The sequence below is a fragment of the Trachypithecus francoisi genome, unplaced genomic scaffold (genome assembly GCF_009764315.1).
Source record: "Trachypithecus francoisi isolate TF-2019V2 unplaced genomic scaffold, Tfra_2.0 Lachesis_group21, whole genome shotgun sequence".
In the NCBI taxonomy this organism is placed as follows: domain Eukaryota; kingdom Metazoa; phylum Chordata; class Mammalia; order Primates; family Cercopithecidae; genus Trachypithecus; species Trachypithecus francoisi.
Window position 1 is genome coordinate 4,633,875 of NW_022681467.1, and position 21,755 is coordinate 4,655,629.

At 42.1% G+C, this 21,755-nt stretch overlaps 2 long non-coding RNA genes across 2 annotated transcripts in view; one reads left to right on the forward strand and one right to left on the reverse strand.

Moving 5' to 3' along the window:
• LOC117068378 overlaps nt 1-21,755 on the forward strand; it is a 92,957-nt gene that overhangs the window by 70,080 nt on the left and 1,122 nt on the right. Inside the window, exons 2-4 of the long non-coding RNA XR_004431095.1 lie at nt 6,828-6,921; nt 7,684-7,767; nt 21,438-21,755. This is a non-coding gene — a long non-coding RNA (uncharacterized LOC117068378). The remainder of the gene's footprint in view (nt 1-6,827; nt 6,922-7,683; nt 7,768-21,437) is intronic.
• The window catches only part of LOC117068377, a 94,675-nt gene that overhangs the window by 32,952 nt on the left and 39,968 nt on the right, over nt 1-21,755 (reverse strand). Inside the window, exons 3-5 of the long non-coding RNA XR_004431094.1 lie at nt 21,432-21,565; nt 18,547-18,691; nt 18,188-18,461 (exon numbers count right to left, since the gene is read on the reverse strand). This is a non-coding gene — a long non-coding RNA (uncharacterized LOC117068377). The remainder of the gene's footprint in view (nt 1-18,187; nt 18,462-18,546; nt 18,692-21,431; nt 21,566-21,755) is intronic.

The following is a 21,755-nucleotide window of genomic DNA, read 5'->3' on the forward strand; positions in this document are numbered from 1 at the left end:
ACAGGGTTTCACCATGTTGGCCAGGCTGGTCTCAAACTCCTGACCTCAGGTGATCTGCCCACCTCTGCCTCCCAAAGTGCTGAGATTACAGGCATAAGCCACTGTGCCCAGCAGGTTTTTCTAATTATCAGCCTTATTTCAGAAGAGAAAAGAGGTGTTGCTTCCTCGACTTGACCTGCAGCTCAGTTTGTTTTTCACTTTTCTGGTATAATCTGGGCGACAACTCTGATACTTCATGCATGTCTGTTCTGTTCCACGTATGGATGCCCTTGGCATGCCTGTCTGTTATCCACCAATCTGGAGACACTGGGGAACAGTTCAGAGCCCCTCGAGGCCCTTGCCTTCCTACTGACTATCTCCATTTTCAGGAGAAGGGCAGCAAAGGAAGAAATTATGAGTAAGAAATCCACCTCATATCTTCAGCCAGGACCCAGCAAGAGCCCCTGAGAAGGGAAAGTTACTACCCAAAGCCCGAGTAGCCAGAGCACTTCTGAATCATTTTTTTGAACACAGGACACTTTTGGTAAAGCCCTTGAATCCCTTCTCAGAATGCTTGTAAGCACATTAAGTAAAATACACAGCAGTACAAAGGAAACCAGTTATACTGAACTATAATTATCAAAATATCTTACAACAAATTTATGATATGCTAATATCTGTGATTATTAACTGGCACACTAAATAGCAGTATCTAGCTGTATGTCTAATCGTTAACATGATTTTGAAGTCATGATGAGTATAAAGAATGTTTTGAAATACCTATAAAACTGTAATGTAATATGAAAATATCTATGGCTTCTACTGATGACAGTCACAGGTACTATTAACACTGCCATGAGTTGTTGTCCACAGAATTGAAGGAAATGCTAAGTTGTGCATCACTTTCCATGACAATAAATGTGCAATTATATTTCTTATTCAAGTTTACAAATCTCTTGAATTCTACTCCCAGAATTTTGGGGGACTCTCAGTGGATCCCAGGCTAAGAATCAAATGACATTCTAGAGTGTCTGGCATTAACAGCATCCATGCATGGGTGTCTACAGCCACCCTCTTGGCAGCTCTGTGAGTATTGTCATCTCCATTCTTCAGCTCAGGAAACCAAGGCTGGAAAAGGCTAAACCATGGGAAGGCACAGAAGTGAGTGTACCCAGCTCTGGAGCCCATGCCCTTCCTGTTTTCCTGCTTCTGTCCAAGCAGCCTCATCTTGGTGAAGCCAGTTTGTCATGCCTCGTCTCCAGGAAGAGGGGCGATGAAGTGGAAAGTCCACACCCCCAACGGCAGGAACAAAACAAGCAACACTGCAGCAATTTCTGCTTCCCACTTCCCATAAGCCATTCTCAGAGATGAAGAGAAATGTGGCTATACATGCAAGCCCTTTAGAGGGGAAACAAACATGTGAAAAATTCCACTCAACAAGGCCTGCAGTTAAATTGTGCCACCTCATGTGTAAACCCAAGCCTCCTGGGAGTTAATGCATTTGGGGCTCATTAATATCAGCATGAGCAGTGTCCAAGGAGCACTGCTGAGGCCCTGCACACTTAGGATGTGAAGAACTGCCTCTTGCCTGCACAGGACATGCGGGCTCCTGAAGGCTAGGCCTTTGGAAATGAAGCATCAGGCTCAAGTCCTGCCGTCAGCCTCCCCATAGCCATTGAATGCAGGGAAGGGTAAAACTGCAGCCTCCTGGCCAAGGCCCAGCTCAGGAAATTGCTTTTTACCTACTGGGACTCCACATGCCTTTTCACTTTGCTGGCCTCTGTCCCAGCAGCCAGTGCAGTGAACATCTGCCAGCCATTGAGTCCACCTCACTGGCACCCAGGGCCTCATCTCACATCTCAGCGATTCCTCATGGACAATACTCTCAGTCTGCATGGAACAGAGCAGACCTCTGGGTTGGGAAGGCCCACTGCAGAGCTAAACTGGAAATAAAGACTTAACTCAGGCTATAACAGAGGTATCTAGAGTTCCTGTCAGCTCTGTTGGAGTGTGAGGTTGACAACTCAGCTACCAGGCTTACCCAGCTTAGCTGAAATCTGTTCCAGAGGTGGACTATGCCATCCAGGCTCAATTCTCCTGTGCAATAGCATCCCCGGGGTCGAAGCAAATTGAGAGCAGATTTCATTCCGTTTGAAGCCTTTAAAGGGGCTTTGGTTTTTTATTAATCTGAATCTCCTCATGAGGAAACAATCAGACAAATCCAAAATGAGGGGCATTCCAAAAATAACAGCCTGGGGTTTTCAAAATTGTCAATGTCATGGGGGAAGAAAGGGCTGAGGAACTGTTCTAGAATAGAGGACGCTAAAGAGATAAGTCAGCAAATGCAATGTGTGAACCTGGGCTGGATCCTGGAGCAAAAACACAGGAAAACAGTTATAAAGGACACATACTGGACACTTGGGGAAATTTGAATATACACAATATTAGGTAATAGTGTTGTTCCAATGCAAAATTTCCTGATTTTGATGTAGGCAAAGATCCTTGGTCTTAGAGCATCTGCAGATCAAAGGTTATGTGTGCATAACTGCATCTCAAATGGGTTCAGAAAAGAGATAGATAGATAGATAGATAGATAGATGATAGATAAGCACAAATTGAGCAAAATGTTAACAACTGGTGAATCTAGATGAGGAGTAAATGGGTATCTATTGTACTATTTTGCAACTTTCTATAGGTTTAAAAATTTTCAAAACAAAAATGTGGAAGGAAACTCTTTAGAAAAGGAAGAAGGAAAAATAAATTTTGTACTTCCAAATAATGTAATGTAGTAGTTACCTTCCAGGGAAGGTAAGTGAATGGAATCAGGGAGATACATACAGTTAATTTCAACAGCTTTAGTAATGTACACTTTCTTAAGGTGGATGGTGGGTTCAATGTTTATTTTAATACAATGCTTCATCAATACATATGAAATATATTAGAGTCTTTCATATGTATCAATTATTACATAGAAATACATATTTTACCAAATAATTACCTTCCAAAAATGTTTTCATTAATATTTTTCTTTTTTCTTTCTTTCTTTTTTTTTTTTTTTTTTGGAAACAGGGTCTCACTGTCACCCAGACTGGAGTTCAATGAGCTGTGATCGTGCAGTGGCATAATCACAGCTCACTGCACCCTTGACCTCCGGGATCAAGGAATCCTCCCACCTCTACCTCCCAAGTAGCTGGGACCATAGGTGCATACCATCATACTAAGCTAATTTTTAATTTTTCTGTAGAGATTGGGGTCTCACTACATTGTCCAAACTGGTCTCAAACTCCTGGGCTCAAGCCACTCTCCCGCCTTGGCCTGCCAAAATGTTGAGATTATAGGCGTGAGCCACTGCACCCAGCCAATATTTCTTTATATTTTTTATTTATTTGTCCTCAGAGGTAGATCAATGAAAGTATTTTTTTGAGGAGGTCCTGAAATTCCATGTGTTTGTTATTGGCCAAAAAAGCCCACCTCAGCTGGTAGAAGGATAGAGGGTCTTTATTTACAACAACAGAACTGCTTAGCTGTTGATGGCTTGTTGGTGCTTGTTGATGCTTGTTGCCAAAGATTTTCAGGACCGCCTTCCGTAGTGATCACCAGCTCCCTGCTTTGATGGTTGGTTCACTACTGGTAGGGAAGAAGAGTACTTCTTTTGGCCTTAGGGGTTTTGCCCTGACTCTTTCTTTCCCTACAGCCACCCCCACCCCAATGCTACCCCCAATGCCTAAAGTTGGTTAGGGGTGGCAGGCAAGTGCTGGAACCACAGGTAGAGAGGGGGATCCCCGAGCTGTGTGATTTCTCCCAGCAACTTGCTGTTAATGGAAACAAAGCCTGGGGAGCCACCAGACACAAAACCATGTAACAATGGCCACACCAAGAGTACAAACCAGACGGAGCAGCCCTTGCCTAGACCTGTCCAGTGTCTTCCCAACGCACCTCAAATGAACATCAGTCTCCTTGTTGTGACCTTTAAGGCCCAGAAGGGCCCCTCTAAGCCTCTGTATCCTCATCTTCTACAACATCCTCTCCCTACCTTTTGCTCACAGCGTGGCGGCTGCGCTGGTTTTCTCTGCCCCTCATACGCACACACCTCAATACCCCTTGGGGATTTTGCATTTGCTCTTCCCATCTCCTGGGATGCTTTTCTCCACAATCCTCACATTGCTGATTCTTCTGGTTGTTCAGGTCTCAGTGCCAATATCACCTCTTCAGAAAGCCCCTTCCTAACCCCTTAGTGTGAGACAGCCCCATCTTACAGGTACTTGCTTATTTTTTGCATAGTATTTTTTCTGTAGTTGTCTGGTTTACTTATTAACTTCTTTATTTTTCATTTCCCACCAGTAGGATATAATGGCTTGCTCGTTGCTGAAGCCCCAGCACCCAGACAGTGACATCCTAAGGACCTCATTCACACATCCACTCATGTGTGACTTAGGCAGTTATTCTCCCTGCCAGCTTCAGTTTCTTGCTCCATAGAAAAAGTCCTACCACTCACAGCACCATATCAAGGTGAAGAGAATATACATCAAGGGCAGGTACCACCATAGCTACCGTGCACCTGCTACTGGGTGGGCGCTCTGTAAATGCTGGTTTCCTTCCTGTCTTTCAGCTCCTTACAAAGCAGTTTTGACCTACGCCGTACCATTTGCCCTTTGTCAAACCTTTTAGTTAAGCTGTGTTAAACCTTTTGCAGTAGCTAGGGAAGCAATTGTCACCCCTATTCCATAGAAATGAAAACTCAGAGAGATGAAATTACACAGAATCACACAGTCAGGGGTAACATGGGCTATTCTTGAATCCAGTCTTCCTGTTTCAAAATTTTGAACCCATGTTCCTTACACTCCCTCACAATACAATGTGGTTACTTACGGACATACAAAGATAGAAATGAGACATGATGATGATGATAGGAGGTATTCACCAGCTTTCCAGATGGTGGGAGAGAGAGACGGGGAAGTGCGGCCCTCCTTCGTACATGTTTGTAGAGCTTGCTCTACTTACAGCCAGACCTTTCTTTCTCGGTTGTTGTGGCCCTGGGGTCTGATTAGGAGAAATGAACTTTTGTCCTAGAGCCCTTTTGTCTAGAGCCCTTGCTGGTCTGGACCGGGGGAGATGATCCCCGACACGTCCTTAGGAGCCCACATTTCTAAAAGAGCATCCAGAACAATATCTGTATCTCCAGACCTCAGCACCAGGGATGAGCTCAGACAGGTCCAGTTTCCCTACCCACCAGGAGACCAGGTTGCTGCCAGATGTTCCCAGGTTAGAAATGACTGACTTCCTCATTGTCATTGTTCATTGAACAAAGCTGTGTTGCCTTGGTCTATCGGCACCATTGCTTCCACATGGGTTATCTCTAATCTTTCTCCAAGAGCTGAAGATTTGCCTCATCTCCAAGACCAGAAAGCTTCTTCTTTTCCCAGCCACGGGAATGGACAGGATCCCCAAATCTGGCCTCAACCATCACGCATGCCTGGGCAAAACCTCTCCTGCTGATGTTACCAAAACGCTAGGGTTTCGGTCTAGGTCCCATTGCTTGCAGCACAGAAAGCCAATCACTGAGATGAGTACTGCCGAGAAAGAAGGCTTTAATTCAGTGCTGCAGCTGAGGAAATGGGAAATCAATCTCAAATCCATCTCCTCAACTGACTTAAATTAGGGGTTTATATAGCAGGGAAGAAATGTAACCATGTGTGGGAAAATAGGTATTAGGAAGGGTAGGGGAGAGGAATTGGTCCACAGGAAGCAGGTGGCCGGTTAGGCAGTCATGACAGGTGGGAGGTCTGACATCTCATTGTCCAGATGCAGTGATCTGATGAGTTTCAGGTCCTTGATATAATCTGGGAGGCCTGATTATTGGTTTCCTGAGAAATAAACTCAGGTAAGACATATGTAACTTTCTCAAGTTTTAAGACTGGGAGAGTCAATTTCTATGTTTGTTCAAAAGAAACCATAAACATTAGTTATATGGGACAATTGGGCCAGTGTCGATGTGAGCAATTCCTGGCAAGCCACAAATAAGTAAGAGGGTAGCACAGGTGCAAGTAATTAAATGATGTGTACCAGGGACTCAGTTTTGCTGCTATGACTCAAACACCAACTCTGCATAGCAAACTCTATGGCAGTAACATCAGCTCACAATGATGCTGATGACACGTGTAACACTAGCCTTTACTCCGCACTTCAGCTGTGCCAGGCATGATACACATTTGCCCCTGTGCACACTCACCCAGATAAAATCGAGGCTTAGAGAGATTAAATGACTAGCCCAGAGTTGAAAGAACTTTTAAAACTTCTAGTAGTTTCTATTTTTAGCAAATTTACAAATACATACTGTTTAAAGAGCCTAACAATTCAAGTTTTGTTATAAAATATCATTGCCCCTAATCATCAGGCCCCATCTCGGATCTTAGCTGATTGTTTTGGCATAGGCTGCCTTTGCTTGAACAATATGTTTCTATTGCCACATCTTGACTTTTACATCACCCCTCTGTACACACACGCCACTTTCCCATAACCCTGGCTTCTCCCAACATAATTATTTCAAAATTTGTAGTTAGAGACAAATCATCAGTGTTTGAATTATTATGAATATATAAATACTCCTTGGAGCTTATTATGATTTAATTTTTGTAGTTATTAATACTCCAAAGTTAATAATTTTTTCTTTTGATTTGCTTAGATTTCTGTGTATTTATCATTCATTCAATCACAAATGCTATCAATTGTCTAAATTTCTTCATAATGCATGAGGCTTTCTATTGATTTTAATTTCCTAAGGAAATCTCCCCAGGAGCCTTCAGAGGGGCTCTAAATTGTCCTGATTTCTATTTCTATGTCACCCACAGAGAAAATGAAAAGAATGGCAAGCCCAGAAGTTGAGCAGTGTACATCCTGCACAGCCAAATGCAACAGGTCTTCTCCGGAGTCTGCTGCCACTCAGTTACCCCCTGTGTTGGATCTTCTCATTCCTATACCTCTTGTCTTCTTCTTTTTGGATTTGCTCTGCAATTTTGATGGAACACATCCTTGAATAGCTTTTGGAGACCTTGCATATATGCAAATGTCTTTTATCTACTCTCAGTCGATTGGCGGTAGTTCAGCTGGGAGTAGAATTCTAGTTGGAGATCATTTTTCTTCACTATTTTGAAAGCATGCTTCATTGCCTTCTAGGTGGCATTGAGAACTTCAAAGCCTTCCTAATTCTAGGTTCTTTATAAGCCTCTCTACAGATAGATATAGATATAGATATAGATATAGATATAGATAGATACATAGATATACCTCTTCTTTTTGACGCCAGTGATGATGTGCCTTGTCATGGGCCTATTATCACCCATTATGATAGAAACTTGGGGGACCCTTCCAATCTGAAAACTTACGTACTAAAAAACTTGGAAAGTCTTTTGAACTTTTCCCATTTATTCTTTTATTCTTTAATCCTATTTCTGCAACTTCTGTTAATCAGATGTTGGGTCTCTTGGACTCATTCTCTAATTTTCTTTTCTCTTCTAGTTTTCATCTCTTTTTCTTTTTGCTCTGTTTTTTGTAAGAATACCTCAACTTTATCTGGAAACTTATTCTGAGGTTTTCTTTGCTGCTGTGTTATTTTCATTTCCAAGAGTTATTCGCATTCTCTGAATGTTTTTTGTAACATCTTCTTCTCTTTTGATTATTGCAGTTTATTTTCTTATCTCCCTAAAGCAGGGGCCCCCAATCCCTGGGCTGCAAACCACGGGCCATAAGCCAGGTCCGTAGCCTGTTAGGAACCAGGCTACGCAGCAGAAGGTGAGAGGCTGGTGAATGAGGATTACTGCCTGAGCTCCACCTCCCATCAGATCACCAGCAGCATTAGATTTTCATAGGAGTGTGAACCCTATTGTGAACTGCATATGCAAGGGATCTAGGTTGTGTATGCCTTAGGAGAATCTAAAGCCTGATGATCTTAAGTGGAACAGTTTCATCCCAAAACCATCCCCACCCCCAACCTCCTCAACCCCCTCAACCCCCATCGTGGAAAAATTGTCTTCCATGAAACCAATCCCTGGTGTAAGAAAGATTGGGGACCACTGCCGTAAAGTATTAATAGTCTGTTTCTGGAGTGTCTTCTTCCTATTCTATGCTTCTTCTGTCTGATTACTTTCACCTTTATTTTACTCTAAGTCAGTCTTTCTCAACTAGGTTCTTCTTTCGAACCACAGATCATAGAAAATTATTTGTGACTATTTTCTTAATTCTGCCCCCTCAAAATGGTACATGGTATGATTCTAGTATGTCTGGATGCCTTAGGCTTACTTCTTTCAAGGAAATCCTGATTATTCATGAGACAATTGTGATATCCTGAATAATGGGCTCCCCATATCCTAATCTCCAGGACTTGTATATAACAAAAGGAACTTTTCAGACCAAATTAAGAATCTTGAGATGAGATTATCCTGCATTATCTCAGCGAGCCTTAAATGTAATTACCAGGGTCCTTAAAAGAAGGAGGCAAGCTAAACAGAGAGAAAGCCATGTGACAACAGAAGCAAAAATTGGAGTGAAGGGGCCATAAGCCAAGAAATCTAAGCACCTCCAGAAGCTGGAAAACGAAAGGGAACATATTCCTTGGATTCTCTAGCAGGAACCAGCCTGGCCAATACCTTGCCTTGACCCAGTGAAATTGATTTCAGACTTCTAGGCTCCAGACCTGCAAGAAAATAAATGTGTGTTGTTTCAAGTCCCAAGTTGGTGGTAATTCACTATAGTATTCATAGGAAATGAGTCCCATAAGTAACTCTTAGTTCTCTGCTAGCATTTCAGAGTAAGGAACTAAATGCTAATCGGAAGATCAGAGTGCAAGAACTGCACACGGCATCTGCATCTCCACTGTAGGAGACTCCGGATGGGCCATGTTCCTGCGAAACTGTTAATTTCAGTACCTTTAACACTTTCTTCTTTAGCTGGACAGACTCCCGAGAGAACACTCTCCAGGTCTCCTGACTGGAAGGTGAAGACTGACTGCAGCATCCTGGGAGCCAGGTCAGGAAAGCGGGCTGAGGCTCGTCAGCATCCAGCTGCCCCTCACCACACTGCTACAGTGCACAGCCCAGGTGTCCAAAGACCATGCCTTACCCTCTCCAGCCAGTCTTTGCTGAGAGGGGTGGGCAGTAGCCTGGCTGCCCACAGTAGGGTGCAGACATAGAGATCTGAGTGCTTACTAAACAAATCCTTCTTATTTGAGTCTTTCTGCCTTTCTCCCAATTTCAGAGGTACCTGCTGCCCCTAGGTCTCGAGGTTTATGGAATTTGCCGCACACATTTGCTATTTTAAAATTTTCGCCACTATGGCCTTCTGAGCTTTGCTTTCTTTCATCAGTTACCACTCATCTATCTGTATTCTGACTCCCAAACCATGTTGTTGTCATTTCTTCTCCCATTTTTTCCATTGTAGTGGGTTTTACCTTTTTCAAAACAATCCATTCCAGTGGGGCTTCAGGAGGAGAAAAACGCAGACACATACGTTCAATCAGCAAACTTCACCTACAAAGTTTTTAATTCACTTATCCATCTTATGTCTCACTTGTTTTTGTTTTAATTTAGAAACAGAGTCTCACTCTGTCACCTGGGCAAATACGGTGATATGATCACAGCCCATTGCAACCTCAAATTCCCAGGCTCAAGAGATCCTCCCACCTCAGCTTCCTAAGTAGCTACAGGTGCATGCCACCAAACTCAGCTAAGTTTTTAATTTTTTATAGAGATGGAGTCTTGCTTTGTTACTCAGGCTGGTTTTAAACTCATGGCCTCCAGCTATCACCCCACCTTGGCCTCTCAAAGTGCTGGGAGTACACGTGTCAGCCACCACCCCCAGACTTATGACTCATTTCTATCCTAATAACATCTATGTAAGATGAGTGAAGACCATATTCCATATTCTCATTCCCATTTCATGAAAAGTGAGCCTCAAAGAAGTCATGTGCTTTATCCAAAGATAAGAAGTCTGAGGCTCTGAGTCCTGGTCTGGGGTTCCATGGGCCAAGAGGTGCTATCAGTCACATTCTGTCACCGTCACAGAAACCTGCAATACCCCAGAACAGGCATGGGGAAGGTCAGAACATAGAGACGGAGGCAGTGAAAACAGTTGAGGGTGTTAAATTGTCTCAGAAGATTCATTGAGGCCAAATTGCAGAAAGAAACAAAGAAAGAAAAGAAACAAGACATGGGGATAGGGGGGAGGAAGGAAGGAAGAAAGAAAGGAAAAAATAAGAAGAGAAAGGAAGGAATGAGGAAGGAAGGAAGGAAGGAAGAAGGAAGGAAGGAAGGAAGGGGAAGGAGAAGGGGAAGGGAAGGAAAGGAAGGATGGGAGAGACAGAAGGAGGGAGGGAGGAAGGGAGGGAGGAAGGAAGGAAGGAAAAAGGAAAGAAGGGGGGAAAAGGAAGGAAGAAAAAAGAAGGAAGGAAACAAAGAAGGAACGAAGGAAGGAAAGAAAGAGAGAGAGAGAGAGAATCTGACACAAATGAGAATTCCCCAGTGAGAAAGCAATCCTAGGAATGTCAATAAATTTTTGAATGAAAGTCAAAGCTTGAAATTTTATTGCGTGTAAATTTATTCAGTCCCTCAAAAATATCTATTGAACAATTTGCCAGTTATTGAACTATTATCTCTAAGCTCCAAACTTATCCTTTTCTACCCAGCTTTGTAATGCCAGGGCTAGAACTCTGCATCTACCATTCTGCCCAGCCAGCTGCTACCTGTTGGGATCCACCAAGAGGGGGTAGTAAAGGGAGACCCTGAGGCTGGGGAAGGGAAAGTGGCCCTCTTCTTCCTGTTCCTGAGTACTTCCTGCTCCTGAATACTTCCTGTTCCTGAGCACTTCCTGTTTCTGATTAGCTCCTGTTTCTGAATACTTCCTTTTATTGTCTGCATCGCTTCCTCAGTGATAACCTAGGCACTGGAAGTTCTTTCCTGTAGCAGCGACTCCATCCAGTTTGCAGTTTTTACAGTATACACAACCCAGTTTCAATGTTATACACAACCCAGTTTCAATGTGGCCCCACTCAGATATCTGAGTCCCAGCTCCATGGGGCCCCTCCTCTGAGCTTCTACATTTTAATAATTTTCTGTTCTTCCTTCTATTCCCTCACCCCTAGGGGAAGTAGCTATTTCCTGCAGTTGCCACCACCATGATTTATTAGAGTTCTCTTTTTGCCTTTCTGCGAAAGAACCCAGTTAACAATTTTTATATAAAATTATGCCTGTTAAAAGGTGTGGTTTTTATCTCCTGACTGATTCAAGCACTCACTATGAACCACCACTAAAGCTCTATATTAGGTACAAATCTGGAAGGAAAGAGTCCCCCCTACATAAATGCTGACACATTGCCAAAGGATGAGAAGGTGGCTTTCCTAGATGAATCAGGCTTTGTAGTTATGCTGCATTGACCAAATGTTTGGACCAGTGCAGTTTGTGGTTCCCATGGGCAGTGTCCCTTAACTCCAAGAAAATGACTTCAGATATCAAGTCTCCCGGGGCTGTCTCTGATGTGCCAGGAGACAGCATGAATCTTGGACAATGGTGCTATCAATTTTCTGTAAGTCAGCCGAGATGACGGCTTTGCTCAGTAAACAGATTTCTATTTGAGCACTTTCAAAAGCCAGATTCATTATTTCAGGCATGGTCAGTATATGTTTCTGTGCTAGGCAGGTTATTTTATAGCTGCAGAACGAACAGAACATTTCAGATCTCATCAGAGTTCCCTGGACGGCTGTAAAATGTCTTCCTTAAATGTCCTCAGGATCCACATGTGAGACTGAATCAGTTTTTCAGGTTGGGAAAGCCAGTGCTGGAAAGAAAGAGGCAGTTTCGGGCAGCCACAGTTACTCAGAGCTCAGTTCTGGCCTCTGAAAGCTATCTCCTTCTCTTCCTGGGTCAGACTTACAGGTCATCTTGTTAAGACATATTAATCCCCATGGCTGGTTTTGTCTGTGTCTCCTTCCCACCCTGTCTCCACCAGAATGAGCTTCTTGAAAACAAGGCTAGGGTCTTGTTTATGTCTCGGGACTGCAGCATGGTACCTAGAGCCTAGCTGATGCTCTTGTTTTTCTTGAGCTGGAACAAGCTGAATTGACCATGATAATTCCTAGTGGAAGTTTTAAGCACTATGTAGGAACATGACTCCATGCTCTGATGACCACACTCTATAATCTTTTATAGGTACATACATAGTAGGTATATGTATTTATGGAGAACATGAGATATTTTTATATAGGTATACAATGTGTAATAATCACATCAGGGTAAATGGGGTACCCATCACCTCAAGCATTTATCTTTTCTTCATGTTATAAACATTCCAGTTATACTCTTTTAGTTATTTTTAAATGTGTAATCAAATTATTATTGACAAGTTACCCTATTGTGCTACCAAATATGAGATCTTATTCATTCTATTAATTACCCAATTGACAGAATATCATTCATTCAATTATATTTTAGTACCCATTAACCATGCCCACTTCACCTCCCCGCCACCCCACCCCCACCACCACTACTCTTCCCAGCCTCTGGCAACCATCCTTCTACTCTCTGTCTCCATGAGTTCAACTGATTTAATTTTCAGCTCCTACAAATAAGTGAGAACATGTGAAGTTTGTCTTTCTGTGCCTGGTTTGTTTCACTTAATGTAACCACCTCCAGTTCAATCCATGATGTTGCAAATGATAGAATCTCATATTTTTACGGCTGCATAGTATTCTATTGTGTATATGTACCACATTTTCTTTATCCATTCATCTGTTTATGGACACTTGGGTTGTTTCCAAATCTTGGCTATTGTGAATAGTGCTGCAATAAACATGGGAGTGCAGGTATCTCTTCAATACACTGATTTCCTTTCTTTCAGGTATATACCTAGCAGTGGGATTGCTGGATCATATGGTAGTTCTATTTTCAGTTTTTTGAGGAACCTCCAAACTGTTCTCCCTAGTGGCTGTACTAATTTACCTTCCCACCAACAGTGTACAAGAGTTCCCTTTTCTCCACATCCCTGCCAGCATTCGTTACTGCCTGTCATTTGGATATAAGCCATTTTAACTAGGGTGAAATGATATCTCATTGTAGTTTTGACTTGTATTTCTCTGATGATCAATGATGTTGAGCACCTTTTCATATACCTGTTTGCCATTTGTATATTTTTCTTTTAAGAAACATCTATTCAGATCTTTTGCCCATTTGTAATTGAATTACTAGATTTTTTCCTTTTGAGTTGTTTGAACTCCTTATATATTCTGGTTATTAATCCCTTGTCAGATGGATACTCTGCAAATATTTTTCCCATTCTGTGGGTTGTCTCTTCACTTTGTTGACTGTTTCCTTTGCTGTGCAGAAACTTTTTTTTTTTTTTTGACAGAATCTCACTCTGTTGCCCAGGCTGGAGTGCAGTAGAGCAATCGCGGTTCACTGCAACCTCCGTCTCCCCAAGTTCAAGTGATTCTCCTGTCTCAGCCTCCTGAGTAGCTGGGATTATAGGCACGTACCACTACACCTGGCTTATTTTTGTATTTTTGGTAGAGATGGTGTTTCACCATGTTGACCAGGCTGGTCTCGAACTCCTGACCTCAGACAATCCACCCGTCTTGTCCTCCCAAAGTGCTGGAATTAAAAGCGTGAGCCACCACGCTTGGCCAGAAGCTTTTTAACTTGATATAATCCCATTTTTCCTTTTTTGCTTTAGTTGCCTGTACTTTTACAGTATTACTCAAGAAATTTTTGCCCAGACCAATATCCTGGGGAACTTCCCCAGTGTTTTTTTTGTTTGTCTGTTTGTTTGTTTGTTTGTTTGTTTTTGGCAGTTTCGTAGTTTGAGGTCTTACATTTGTCTTTAATCCATTTTGGTTTGATTTTTGTGGGTAGAAAGTGACAAGGGTCTAGTCTCATTCTTCTGCACATGGATAGCCAGTTTTCCAAGCACCATTTATTGAAGAGACTGTTCTTTCCCCAGTGTATGTTCTTGGTACCTTTGTCGAAAATGAGTTCACTGATGATGTCTGGATTTATTTCTGGGTTCTCTATTCTGTTCCATTTGTCTATGTGTCTGTTTTTATACCGGTGTGATGCTGTTTTGTTTACTATAGCCCTGTAGTATAATTTGAAGTCAGGTAATGGGATTCCTCCAGGATTACTCTTTTGCTCAGGACAACTTTAGCTATTTTGGTCTTTTGTGGTTCCACATACATTTTAGGATTTTTTTTCTGCTTCTCTAAAGAATGTCATAGGTATTTTGACAGAGATTTCATTGAATGTATACATTGCTTTGGATAGTGTAGGCTACAACCTATAATTGGTTTTGCCCTTTCCACTTCTGTCTCCTCTCCTTTTAATCAGAAGAGGGAGAGAGAATGGGCTGGACGTTCTTTCCCATCCATGGCCTGAATGAAATGAAAATGCCTCCAGGAAGAGCTGAGGATAAGAGTACAAGGGCCGCCAGTGATCCTGGAAATAGATAGAGGCAGCCCAAGATGAAAGACACCTTCAGGCGAGAACACACGTCTCTATCCGCTTCTCTCTCTGTTTAAAATTGAGCCCTTCTGACTTTCCTAATGATAAAAATGCAAATTTTTAAAGATCATAAATCATCTTTTTCATCTATGAGATTGATAGTTACTTATTAGTATTATTAACAGTAATAGTAATTAATAGTATTATTAACAGTCAATGTATATTGAGATTGACTTTTTAAATTCACCTATAACATTTACAAAGATTAAAAAAGGGAGGCACTGAACATATTTTAAAATTAGTTTTTAAAAAAGCAACCTGGCAATATCAAGCACTGGCAAGGATGCAGAGCAACTGAAACTCTCAGGAATTGCTGGTGAAACGCAGACTGGCTTGGCTGCTCTGAAAAAGGCTTGACAGCTTTTAAAAGGTGAAACATACACTTAGTGTGCAACTCAGTAATCCCACTCCTAGGCACCTACCCAAGAGAAATGAAAACTTATGCTCACACAAGAAAACTCTATACATAAATGTTTATGCATCTCTATTCATAATCAACAAAAACTGGACACAACCCATTTGTCTTAGTGGGTAAATGCATAAGCAAACTGTGGATCATCCGCACGATGGAATACCTACCACTCAGCAATAAAAAGGAACGAACTGTTGATGCATGCAACAGCTGAGTCTCAAAGGCGTTATGCTAAAGGAAAGTAGAAGCCAGACTCAAAAGGCTGCATATTATGCGATCTCATTTTTGTAACGTTCTAGAAGAGGTAAAACTATAAAGACAGAGATAAGATCAGCAGCTGTCAGGGATAAAGGACATGTTTGACCACAAACAGGAAGCACAAAGTAGTTTCTGGGCATGAAACTGTATCTTTTCTCCCCAGTTTTACTGAGGTATAGCTGACAATTAAAAATTATATATATTTGAAGTGTGTAACTTGATGATTTGGAGTTGTTCTGTATCTCAATTAGAGTGGTGACTTCACAAACCTATACCTACATTAAAATTCCTACAACTACACAACAAAGTCAACTTTATCTTATATAAATTTTAAAACTAATAATAATGAGATATTAAATATGAATAAATAGATAAACAAAGATGGGAGGGCTTTTGGAGAAATGGCTGATGCCAGACCTGAGGCAAAGAAAGTGCAAGGTGAGCCTGGAGCATCTCATGCCAGAGAGCAGAGAGGGGCTCAGAGGACACAGGTCCAGCTTGAAGGGGCTGCCACTTGCCAAATTTGGGATGATCTGGCTGTTAAAATGGATAGCGACAGAAATACACTGGATTGAGAAAGAAGCCATGACTACAATCTGATACTAAAAAAGTTGAGGGGTAGAATAAGAAGATTTTCTTTACAGAAAAACGATAACTTTTTTTAAAAGTAGAAAGAATGGGAAATGAAAAAGCACTTTATAGTCAGGAAAGCAGCAATTGATCCAGGCAAGGATGATCAATAGATTCTAAAATCACTGGGTAAGAGATTGTTGGGAAGCAAGACATTCTGTCTCAAAGTATCACCCAGTAGGTCACTTAATAATCACAGAAGATCAGGGTACATTTCCAACGGAGAAATATAGCAGGCACTCACTTAACTGAGTGATCAAAGTTAATGTCACAAATTGTGGACAAATTGGCATCTTGTTGTTCCTCCTGATATCATGCCCTGAGAAGGAGGCAACAGCATCTGTATAATATGCCTGCCAACAATATTTATGCTAAATCTAATCCTGAGGCACAATCAGATAAATCCAGGCCTAAGTACACTCCATAAAACTCTTCAAAATGTTCTGGATTCAAGAGACGTGACAGGGAAACAGTATGTGACCCTTGATTCCATTCTGGATCAAGACAAAATCTGTTAAGTACAGACAGTCCACAACTTACAATTGTTCAACTTACAATTCTTCAATTTTACAATGGGGCAAAAGTGATAGGCACTCAGTGGAAACCGTACTGTGAGAACCCATACCATTCTGCTTTTCACTTTCAGTATGGTATTCCATACATTACATGAGATATCTAACACTTTATTATAAAATAGGCTCTGTGTTGGATAATTTTGTCCAACCGTAGGCTAATGTAAGTGTTCTGAGCACATTTAATGTAGGCAAAGTTGTTATAATATTCAGCAGATTTAGTGTATTAAATGCATTTTTACTTACATTTTTTCAACTTATGATGGGTTTATTGGGATGTAATCTCATTTCAAGTCAAGAAGTGTCTTTTTTCAATGACTTGATATGAATTTTGTATTAGAAAATCGTATTTTAGCAATTCCCAAGTGTACCAATTATTTTATGCTTACGTAAGGGTGTGTTTTTGTTCTTAAGAGACACACGCCGAAGTATTTAGCCATCAAGTGTTATGATCTCTATAGATAACTCCAGTTTGTTAAAAACTAACAGAGAGCAGATGTGGCAAAACGTTAACACCGGGTGGATCTACATTGGGTGAAGCACTTACAAGTGCACATTTCACTTGTTCCTACAATTTTTTCAAAGGCTATTTTTTTTTTTCTGAAGAAAAATAAAGGAGAGAAAAAACTGATGAGGAAGCCTAGTACTGGCAAGGTCGTGGGGCACTGGAAATTCTCCTGTACAGCTGGTGGGAGTGTGAGCCAGCACATGCTGTCTGGAGGGAAGTCGGGTGCACAGTAAAGCACAAATTGAGCATACACTTTGACCCACAAACCCCACACCCCACCACTTTCAAGTTAACTTAGAGAGAACTCACTAAGGTACAAAGATATATATGCCCTAAAATTTCACTGCAATCTTATTTTTTATACCAGAAAAGTAGGAAATAGCTTAATGTCCATCAACGGAAAACTGGTAAGTAAATTGTGCTTCATTTCTAGCCTACTGGTCAAGATCCTGGGCTCTAAGGTCAGATACCCTGGCAATGCTGATCGATTTTCTTGTGCCATAGCCTCTTCATCTGCTTAATGAGCATAATACAAACTCCTGTTCGGTAGAGTTGTTATGAGATTATGCAAGGCCATGCATGTGCCTGGCATGTAGCAGGTATCAAATCAATATTACATACCATTAGCTTTATGTAATTGATAAAAAAAAAAAAACTATGAGGCCAACCTTTGTTTATTGACCTGGAAAGATGCTTCTGTCATAGTGTTGAATGAAAAAGCAGGTTATGGGATAGAAGAGCACAAGGTCTGATTGCACTTATGTGAAAGTGCGTTTTTAATTTCCATTTGGATATATTTGTAGCAAGATGTCTGGAAGATTGGCCACCTAAGCGTTAATAATGGGTCCCTAAGGGGAGGACGCTTCCAATCTTTCATTTTCTTCTTTGTACACTTCTATATTGTTTGTTTTTTCTTTTTTTCTCACAACACATGTAACAGTTTTACAATCAGATTCTTTTTAATTGTGAAAATATTAATAAATCAAATCCATAGATCTTGCCTGCTCAGACCTGACTTTGTCTGAGGGGTTGACCAGATGCCCTGCTGATTGATTCCCCAGAGGCTACTCCCTTATCTTTGGTACAAGTTACTGTCCCCTTTTCTCAGCCTGAGTGTTCTCTCTGCCAGGCATGCCGGAGGCATTTACATGTTCAGCTCTTTGTTCTCTCCACGGGATTATGTTTTCCCCACATTTCTACCTCATTTTCACGCAGCCTACAGCGTGTGTGTGAAGTGTGTGTTTGGCTCAGGGGATGACAACACACCTGCAGAGGATTCACTGAAGCCTACCTTGGGTGGCACTCAGCTCTTTTCTGGGTGTTTTCTAAAGGCATCCACACTGTCCCGCAGAAATCCAGTTTGCAGCACCATTTCCTCCCCAAGCCCGGTTTTCTGCAGCCTGGACCCTCACCAAGGTGCCAATATCGAGCTGACCACGAGATGGCACTCTTTCCTCGCATCAGGGTGGCCGAAGCCTGCATCCCCAGACCCGTGTGCTTCTGAATCCAGCTTCTGTGCTGCCCGAAGCAATTTCAGCAGAGATTATTTACTAAAGAGACCTTCACTAAAGAAGAGAACAGTAGGATTAAATATTCGGAAACAGAAGAACTCGAAGAAGAAAATACAATTTCCCAACGTCACATGCTCACCCATCCTTCTCCTCTTCAACAAAAGTCGCAACAGTTTTGTGTCCATTTGCAGTCTGGGGTAGAATTAGAATTGCCAAGCACCCCAGTGAGGTCTGAATCCACATTCCTTTATTTCTTTGTGCCACTCAAAGCCAGATATTGATGTCTGAAAACAAGATACATAAGCTTCATTATTTAAGTGTCTCTTCCTTAAACAAGACCGCTTTAATACTTAACAAGGTAGGGAAGCTACATAATTTAAAATCTATGCGACAAGAAATAAGAAATTATTTGTAGCGGGCTCCACTTTTACACCCACCAACAAAGAAAGACATTCACAATTTTTTGCCTTCCCAGGGCCCCAAAATACAACACAGGCCTGTTCTCCTGCTCCGGGCAGAAGCCGCAGCTGAAACTGTTCTTTATCAGCTTTTCTTTCTCAATATTTACCAACCAATAAATCTTTTTTCCCCGAAGACAACTGACATTCGAATCCTGTTCATGTGGACGCTTGTTATCCAAATAATATTAAATAAACTGCTTCATTTTCCACTGAAAAAGTATTAAGATGGATTTTTGTTTCTTTGCTGGTCAATATTGAAGAAGAGAGGGGCTGCTCTCATCCATGGCAAGGGCAGCTGCCTGCCTGCAATGAGCACATCTCAATCTCCGAACCTCCTGCGGAGGTGCCTCCTCTCTGTCCTATCCTGGGGCCATGAAAGCTCATTGTCAGGCTCCCACAGTCCCTGCTGTGTGGCACCAGCAGGGTCGAGCCTGTCTGTACCATTGTCACGGTCATAACTGAGGACTCCATAGAATGTTGCCAGAGCTGCAGGAGTATTTTGCCCATTTTCCAAAGTGGGATAAGTCAGTCTTTTGAGAAAAATTCCAATTCTGTTGCTCCACAAGCCAATTCCAGCTTCCTTTTTTATTATTATTATTTTTATTTTTAGACAAGGTCTCACTCCATCACCCAGACTGGAGTGCAGTTGCGTGATCACGTCTCACTACAGTCCCAGGTGATCTTCCCACCTCAGCCTCTCAGGTAGCTTGGGATTACAGGCACACACCTCCATGCCCAGCTAATTTTTTATATTTTTTGTAGAGATGGGCTTTCACCATGTTGCCCAGGCTGGTCTTGAACTCCTGGGCTCAAGCAATCCTCCTGCCTCAGCCTCCCGAAGTGCTGGGATTCCAAGCATGAGCCAGGGCGCCCAGCTCAACTCCTGCTCTTTCCTGTCAGAAGAGTGCGTGGTACCAATGGTCAGAGAGATGGTCAGAGGGGTCAGGAGGGAGGAGGTCTGGGCTAGCTCTTCTGCTGACTTCCTGGGAGGACCAGCAATGAGACTTGCATTTCTGGGCCTCAGTTTCTCCATTCATACAAGGAAGTGTTGGACCCGACTTTCTTTTAAACCTTCCCGTAATGCTACTTATCAAGGATCTGAAATAAAGGAGGCTTTGGAGCTGGCTTGATCTTAGTGGAAATTAAACATCTGAGTCCCTAAAGAAACTTCTAGGGAAGAAAAAAAGAAAAGCTTTTGAAGATTAATAGTAGCAAATAATATTTACGTGGAGATGTCTCTGTCCTAGGTACCATTGTAAAGGTTTGGTCGTATGATTTAACTCCGACAATACCCCCCTATTCTTATACCCACTTGACACTCAAGGGAGCTGAAGCACTGAGGGATGCATGACTTCCCCAGGGATCGCATCGCTTGGAAGGATCGGAAAAATGGGAAGCCAGGTGGCTTGGTTTCAGGGTTCATTCTCTTAACCTCCTAACCCCACAGCTGGCAGCAAGCCCAGGAAACCTCTGAGGGTTGCCGCAGCCCGGTGGGTTGTGGGGTGGAGCTGTAGCTGGAGGCTCTGGCAGTTGGAGTCATGGGCCCCGGCCTTGAGCACTACTCTGTGAGCGCTCATGTCTCTTTCTCTTATCTTTATTTGGCCTTTACTCAGATAGACATTGCCAGGGGTGATAGCCATGCTCATCAGTGTACCCGGATTTCTGACATGATTTTATTACTACATAAATAAGACATGAGTAATGTTTCCTCATTAAAAAAAAGAAAAAAAAAAAACACTCCAAGAATTACAAGTAAGGCTAAAAATCCCCTTTGAGCACCACCGCTCTCGGTTTCCTCCTCTCCTACTACAGGAGATACTGTCATCGTTTTGGATGGTGCACTACAAATTATTTTCTATGAGGTATGTACCCTTAGAAAACCTGTGGTCACGCTTGTAGTTTATGAGGTTCTGTTTCCTTCAGCAGTGCTATCGTGCTGCCTGTATTATCTGGAAATCACTTTCCTCGGTCAACGGTGCATCTTGAGACTCTTCCATGTTCCCACTTACAGATATGTCTCGTGCTTTTTACCACTGGAGAGTATCCCACTGTGTGAATGAATCTGAGTTTATCTGTCCATCCCCCTTTTGATGGCTATTTAGGGCATTTCTAAATTTGTATTTTTCCAGAAATTACCATAACGTATGTCCTTTCACATACTGCCTCATGCATGTGTACAAATATTCCTTTGGTCTAAATGATGAAAGTGAAATTGCTGGGTATCATCATATTTTATTAAACTGGCATAAACGTTATATGAGATTTTTATGAATGCTCCCCCCAAAAATATTGGGATTTGAAACTCTGTAATAACGCCAAACTACTATAAGTGGTAACAAAACATGAGCAAGATTTGAGGGCCATGGGATGCAATAATGGTGAGAAAAGACATGGGTGATGCCTGTAAATTGTAAGGCTATGCTTTTCCCTTCCACCCAAGAAAGCACAGCAGAATGCAAGACGGGTGAAAATGACATGAATCCTGAAAACTCTTAAATGCATTAGAATTGGAAATTTTTGAGTAACATACTTGCAAACATGGCCGAGATCTGCTGTGATTTACCTGCAGGGTCCATCCTTCTGCACAACCCATGCTGCCAACCAGGAGACATTCTGTGCCCACCAACTCAATGAGGCAGCAACCGGTTCTGTACATGAAGATTGCAAGGGATCCCAGATGACATGTTAGAACAGACACTATCCAAGTAGGAAAGGACATATCCGTCAGCCATGCTACAAGTGTCATGCCACCATGGAAGTTGATTGCTAGATACTGGACTGGCATACACCACATACACACACACACACACACACACACACACACGCTGAAGCATCCTCAGAATTCCTGGAACTCCAAGGTTCAAACGTCCAAGAAGAATACCTTGGT